Here is a 7737-nt window from a genome sequence, read left to right as displayed (position 1 = left end):
CAGAGATCCACCTGCCTCTGCCTCCCAAGTGCTGGAATTAAAGGCATGCGCCACCACTGCCCAGCGAGACCGAACTTTTAAAGTGTTCAAACTGTAAAAGACTGTGATTCTTTTCAAATTTGGAATGTTTCATGTTGTGATATTAAAATTAATAAACATGTGATCTTGGGAACAAATAAGAATGGAAAATTTGAGGCCTAGGTGCTGTAAGAAAACAGGCTGTGATGCCGGGCAGAGGCAGGTAGATCGCTGTGAGTTCGAGGCCAGCCTGGTCTACAAAGTGAGTCCAGGACAGTCAAGGCTACACAGAGAAACCCTGTCTCAAAAAAAGAAAAGAAAAGAAAAGAAAACAGGCTATGTAAACTATGAGGTTAGCAAGCCAGTAAATAGCACCCCTCCATGGCCTCTGCGTTAGCTTCTACCTCCAGGTTCTTCCCTGATTTGGCTTTCTGCCATACTTCCTTTGATGAGGACTGTGATGTGGAGGCATAAGCAAAATAAGCCCTTTTCTCCCCAAGTTATTTTGGTCATAATGTTCTGTAGCAGCAATAGAAACCTAAGGAAGACACATGCTTTAAGAATTAGCTTGTGGCCAGGTGGTGGTGGCACACGCCTTTAATCCCAGCACTCAGGAGGCAGAGGTCAGTGAATCTTTGAGAGGCCAGCCTGGTCTACAAAGCGAATCCAGGACAGCCAGGGCTTACACAGAGAGACCCTCTTGAAAAACCAAAACCAAACAAAACAAAGAATTAGCTTGCTTAACACTCTGCCTCAGGCTTTACTCCATGGTTCAACTGATTCTAAAGATCAGTGGACATGAGAAGTAGAGTCTTCCAGATCGCCACTGAACATGGGCACCATCTGAGATTTTCAAAGTCACTATCATTCCAGATTTGCCCTTTATAGTTACACAATCATTCCTCAATATTATCCTACTGGCTCAGTTAGCTCCGTGTTCAACAACAGCCTATGCTGTTTTTCTTGAATACCTGATGGGAAATGGATGAATGAAGACAAATAGAGATAAGCTCTGCGAGGGAGATTTTATAGGACACTCCAGACAGGTCCCCACTGGAGCTGAGAAGAGAGCATAGTGACAAGACAAGTCTCGTAGCTTGTTTCACCTTACGTGGATAAATAGTTTTAAGATTACTGTTGACCTTTAGTGAAACTTCAGGATCCTGAAAAAATTGACTCAGGGTTACTGTTTCCTCTTTTATGGAGAAGAGAATTTCTGAAGGCCCGTACAACAGTACTTTTGTTGACCTCTGTCAGCAAAAATCCCAACTATGATTCCAAAATGAATACTATGTAGTTTATCGTGAACCACCTGTGAGTGACCATGGTCCAGAAACGATTCTGGTTATTGTAAATGACATATCCTATCAAAGAAGTGCTTCTATGAACCTTTTCTAGTTATAGGACAAAAGAAATCTATAAGCCATTTACAAAATCCACTGGCCCATGGTACACAGAGCAGAGAACTCTGCTCCAGGCTTCAGATGTTGTCTTAGGGCATTCTTAGCGTTTGGGTCAGTGAAGCAAATGGCCTGCCAAGTGAGTGCATGTTCAAAATGGTTACCTGGTAGTCAGCGGAGTGTTGGATCTGAGACAGAGGTGAGTGACGAAGAGGATAATGAGCAGCCAACATGAGTTGGTTCATTATCTGTGGCATTCCAACTCTTCCAATCAGGAACTTGTGGCGAGTGGGTCAGCAACATTTTCAATATACTTGTTGTAGCTTTTCAAGAACCTTCAACTCATACCTCACTCAATACTATAAGTTTAACCAGGACCCAACAATTGGGCTTTAGAAAACCAAAATTTCTTCATATACTCCTATGCTGGGGATCAATTCTAAAGGTTTCACATCAGAAGGAGACCTCCCGTTGCATCAGGAAGAGATTTTTCACACTTCTAATAACTTAGCTAACAGCCAAACATATAGATAGTTCCTGCTTTTTGTTTCATTTTAGAAATTGTTGTCACACTGATATAGGAGAAAGAGGAATTAAGATTTTTTTCACTCTAGTTGTGGCCCAAACTATACACAACCCTATTTTTCTTTGTTAGTTTGTATCTCTTGGTTTTTAAATAAGATTGGAAATAAGCAATGGACCTTTGCACTCCTGTATCAATATTGCTCTTGGTCTATAAGGACAGCACTAATAAAAAAACACCTACCCTAACTTGAAATCAAGCTGTTCTTGCTCTAAATAACTGAATATCATGTTAAAAAACAAAACAAAACAACAACAACAAAAACAAAGGCTGGGCCTGGTGGCGCATGCCTTTAATCCCAGCACTTAGGAGGCAGAGGCAGGTGGATCTCTGTGGGTTCCAGGTCAGCCTGGTTTACAAACTGAGTCCAGGACAGCAAGGGCTACACAGAGAAACCCTGTTTCAAAAAACCAAACCCAAACCCAAACAAACAATTGGCAACTCTGTTACAAGCAGTATTTGAATGATCCTTGCATTGGTGCAGAGGCAGGGTGTGCCCATTCTGTTACACACATAAACACCAGCACTGCTCAGCAGTACCAGACTGACAAATGACTTATCCCTAAAAGTCAAATGGTACTACTCTTATGAATTTACTAAAGTAGATTGGGACTAAATCACCACACAAGGGTATTCAAACCATGTAAGACACCACATGACGAGGCCTGGAGAGATGGCTCACAGGTTAAGAGCACTGTCTGCTCTTCCACAGGTCCTGAGTTCAATTCCTGACAACCACATGGTGGCTCACAACTATCTGTAATATGATCTGCTGCCCTCTTCTGGTGGGCAGGTGTACATGCAGATAGAGTACTCATACAATAAATAAATAAAATCTTTTGTTGTTTTGTTTTGTTTTGTTTTGTTTGAGACAGGGTCTCTCTGTGTAGCCTTGGCTGTCCTGGACTCACTTTGTAGACCAGGCTGGCCTTGAACTTGAATCCCGAGTGCTGGGGATTACAGGCATGCTCCACCACGCCTGGCCAATAAATAAGATCATAAAGAAAAAAGAAACCAGTGGGTGGTGGTGGCGCACACCTTTAATCCCAGCACTTGGGTGGCAGAGGCAGGCGGATCGCTGTGAGTTCGAGGCCAGTCTGGTCTACAAAGTGAGTCCAGGATAGTCAAGGCTACACAGAGAAACATTGTCTTGAAAAACAAACAAAACAAACAAACAAACAAAACAAAAAACAAAAAAAAGAAGAGTAAGGACTTAGCAACACACCAGACCAAAGAAGGATGCAACATCCGTGCAACACAGACTCCATGAAGAGAGGGAACCCTACACCAAAGTTTCACTACTTGTAGATGATAGGACTTAATACATAATAGACCCTAAAGCTTCCAAACAAACATACCAACAAACACAACCTGATAGAGCTAATGAAAACTTTCAGCAAAGTGGCAGGAGACAAAGTTAATATAAAAGAATCAGTACCAGGCTGTGTGTGGTGGCACAAGCCTTTAATGCCAGCACTTGGGAGACAGAGGCAGGCAGATGTCTGTGAGTTCAAGGCCAGCCTGGTCTAGAGTCCAGGCCATCTGTGTTTCTCGTATAGGGCACTCATGACATCAAGTTTGATTCTAAGTAACTTTCCACAGCTATTCTGGTAAGATACTTCTTATAACCAAGGGGCCAGTGGCCCAAGAAGCCTAAGGCTGGCTAAGGAACCAGGCAGGAATGTTGATAGCTACTACGATCATCTGGCTGCCGGGATCCTGGAAGCGCCTGATAAGGAAGGAAGCCTGATAAGGAAGCCTGAAGCTGTGAGGCCTCCTAAACTAAGGACTGGCTGATACCATCTGCAGGCCTCTGGGATCTGGAAGGCTCCTGACAAAGGAGCCCAAAGGATGGTCTGGTCTCATAATCTAAGAAATCTGCCTTCCTCCAGGGAAGAACATTTACTCCTCCTAAGATAACTCCGCTCAAACCTCCGGTGGTAATTACAGCTTTGAGACTTCAGGAGAACAGACCTGCAGATAGGCTCCTCCACCCCAAGAACCATCTCTGCCCGTAAGCCCCCTAGGGCCCCAGGTGTCACGTACACATAGTGCTATTCCCACAGAGGCACTGTCATCTCCCCTTGTTCTGGTTAAAGGACAATCTGCTCCTGTTGAAGGTTGACTTATTCTTTTATTTCCATGCAACCTGGAACAATCCTGGTTACGGTTGCCATGTATGGGATAGCAAAACACAAGAAATACCCTAAAATAAGTTATCAATGGAAAGCCAATAAAATAGGTTGTCCAGCTCAGATTATGGCACTGTAACTGTAAAAATGAAGCATTACACTTATTAATAAAACCACTGATAAGTTGCCTAGTTGAGTGAAAATGTAGGAGGCAGACATATTAATGGATGCTAATTTTTATATAAAAATGTGAACTACAGATGATTTGTAAGTTTGTAAAATATTACTAAAGTAATTTATAAAGCAATTTTAGCTATGAATATCACTCATGGGTAGGAGGCTTGGGACATTGAAGACTGAAGTGTGTGTGTGTGTGTGTGTGTGTACGTGTGTGTACGTGTGGATACACATGCATGCATGTGTGTAATTATATTTTGCTTTTGTGCATTATTTGAATTTAAAACTTGATGTATTTGTATTCCTTAAAAACTAATTGTTTGATATTCAGAGCATCTGTGTACCATATTGCTCCTTAAATGTCAATGGCCCAGAAACACTAAAAAGTATTTCTCTTAGAAGACCTACCGAGTAAACTAACCTGGGTCCATGGGGCTCACAGAGACAGAACCAACAACCAAACAGCATGCTTGGACTGGACCTAGACCCCCTACACATATGTAGCAGATGTGCAGCTAGGTTATCACGTGGGTTCCCTAACAATGGGGGTAGGAGCTGTCTCTGACTCTGTTGCTGCCTCTGGATCCCTTTCCCCTAGCAGGGCTGCCTTGTCTGGCCTCAGTGGGAGAGGAGGCACTTAGTCCTGTTGCACCCTGAGGTGCCAGGGTGGGTTGGTAACCATGGAGGGCTTCTTCTTCTCTGAGGAGAAGGGGAGGGTGAAGGGTGGAGGAGGGCCTAAGGACAGGACTGGGAGGAAAGGAAGGAAGGGGCTGCAATCAGGCTGTAACATGATTAAACAAACAAACAAACAAATAATGAAGCTGAATGTTGTAATATTAAGACCAGTTGTCAGGCTGGAGAGATGGCTCAGTGGTTAATTAAGAGCACTGGCAGCTTTCTCTTTTCTTTCTTTAAATATTTATTTAATTTTAATTTGTGTACGCTGGTGTGGGGGTGTCAGATCTTGGAGTTACAGACAGTTGTGAGCTGCCATGTGGGTGCTGGGAATTGAATCCGGGTCCTTTGGAAGAGCAGGCAGTGCTCTTAACCATTAAGCCATCCCTCCAGCCCCAAATGGCTGCTTTTTCAAAGGTCCTGAGTTCAGTTCCGAGTAACTACATGGTGGTTTATAGCCATCTATACTGAGATCTGGTGCCATCTTCTGGCCCGAATGTGAACATGCAGGCAGAACAATGCATACATAGTAAATAAATATATCTTTAAAAAAAAAAAAGAAGCTGGGTTCGAGGTCAGCCTGGTCTACAATGCAAGTCTAGGACAGCCAAGGCTACACAGAGAAACCCTGTTTTGAAAATTAAAAAAAGAAGACCAATTGTCTTAAGACCAAAAATCCATAATAGAGTTAGAACTATGGAAAAAAGTTAGCTTTAGGGCTCAGAGGATACATACACTGTATACATAATAAATAAATAAATCTTTTTTTAAAGTTAGTTTTATGTGTTCCTTCATAACTTGCATCCACTGATTACAGGTGGGACTTCTGCATACAGTATCAGTCACTGTGAATTAATGCAGGCAACAGCACTGGCACGTTTGGAAAACAGTTTCAAATCAACTATCTCTAGTTCTTACAGTCTTTTTTTTATTTTTTATTAATTTATTCTTGTTACATCTCAATGGTTATCCCATCCCTTGTATCCTCCCATTCTTCCCTCCCTCCCATTTTCCCCTTATTCCCCTCCCCTATGACTGTGACTGAGGGGGATTTCCTCCCTCTGTATATGCTCATAGGGTGTCTTTCTGATCTTTCTTCTGAGCTCATCCCAGTACCTTGAGGGAAATGGATATGATATTATACTCCAGTTTCAGGCCGAGCACTCCAGAGTCTCTTAGTCTCTACACTTTGACCATTTCTGACTCTCTGCATTCATTTCCATTCTATTGGCAATTGGTGGTTTCTCTGGGAAGGAGTCGGTTTTCTTTGGATATGGGCCCTGAAAAGCTGCCCATGTTCCAGTGTGTGGCTATGAGCCCATGCACATACTGGCAGCACTGAGTGAACTCAGTGGGTTTAAAAAGAATGCATAGATTTTGCACTTTCACTATTGAGTATTTTATGCAGTTATCTACCACGAAACCTGAAAAATCTGTAACAGAGTCAGAACTAGAAGAACAGCTTTGCATCCTTTCAGACTTTACATCCATTACCTGCGTTCATGTTTTCCTCATCTAATATGCACCCTTTCTTGCTCTTTTCTCTACATGTTATAGTGTACTCATACTACATTTCTTCTTCTTCTTCTTCTTCTTCTTCTTCTTCTTCTTCTTCTTCTTCTTCTTCTTCCTCCTCCTCCTCCTCCTCCTCCTCCTCCTCCTCTTCTTCTTCTTTGGTTTTTCGAGACAGGGTCTCTCTGTGTTAGCCTTGGCTATTCTGGACCAGGCTGGCCTCAAACTCACAGTGATCCTCCTGCCTCTGCCTCTCAAGTGCTGGGATTAAAGGTGTGCACCACCATGCCCGGCCATTGTTTTTTATTACTTTTTTTTTGAGTCAGGGAATTACTTCTTTTTTTAAAACAAATTTTAAAACGATTTATTTATTTACTATGTATGCAGTGATCTGCCTGCATGTACCCATGCAGTCAAGAAGAGGGCATCAGATCACATTATAGATGGTTGTGAGCCACCATGTGGCTGCTGAGAATTGAACCCAAGAGCTCTGGAAGAGCAGTAAGTGCTCTTAACTGCTGAGCCACCTCTCCAACCACCCCCCCTCTTTTAAAAAAAAGATTCTAAAAATGTATTATGTATACAGTGTTCTGCCTGCATATACCCAGCAGGCCAGAAGAGAGCATCACACAACAGGGTAGGCTCCTGGAAGGATATGGCGGAGACTCTTGCTGAGACCCCTAGTAACAGAGGTTATGGAGACTGAAAAGGCCAGGACAGGAGTCTAGACAGGACTCCTAGTAGAGAGGGGGGAACTCCAATCCACCCACAAAACTTCGATGTGCAGGGATAAAGATAGAGCAGAGATTGAGGGAATGTCCAGCTCATGCCTGGCCCAACCTGAGACCCACCCCATGGGAGAGAGCCAACCCCTGACACTATTGATACTCTGCTATGCTTGCAGACAGGAGCCTAGCATAGTTGTCCTCTGAGAGGCTCCATTCAGGATTGAAACAGATGCTGAGACTCACAGCCAAACATTGGGTGGGAGTCTTGTGGAAGAGTTGGGGGAAGGATAGAAGGATCTGGAGAGGAGAGGAGAGGACCTTTGCAAGAAAACCAACAGAGCCAATTAACCTGGGCCCAGGGTGGCTTGTGAAGACTAAAGCATCAACCAAGGGTCATGCACAGACTGGACCTAGGCCCCCTACACACATGTACCCGATGGGCAGCTTGGGCTTCATGTGGGTCCTCCAGTAAGGGGAATGGGGGCTGTCTCTGACAAGGACCCTGTTGCATG

The sequence above is a fragment of the Acomys minous genome (assembly GCF_964271855.1).
Source record: "Acomys minous genome assembly, chromosome: 7".
Classification (NCBI taxonomy): domain Eukaryota; kingdom Metazoa; phylum Chordata; class Mammalia; order Rodentia; family Muridae; genus Acomys; species Acomys minous.
Note: the sequence above shows the minus strand (reverse complement) of the source record.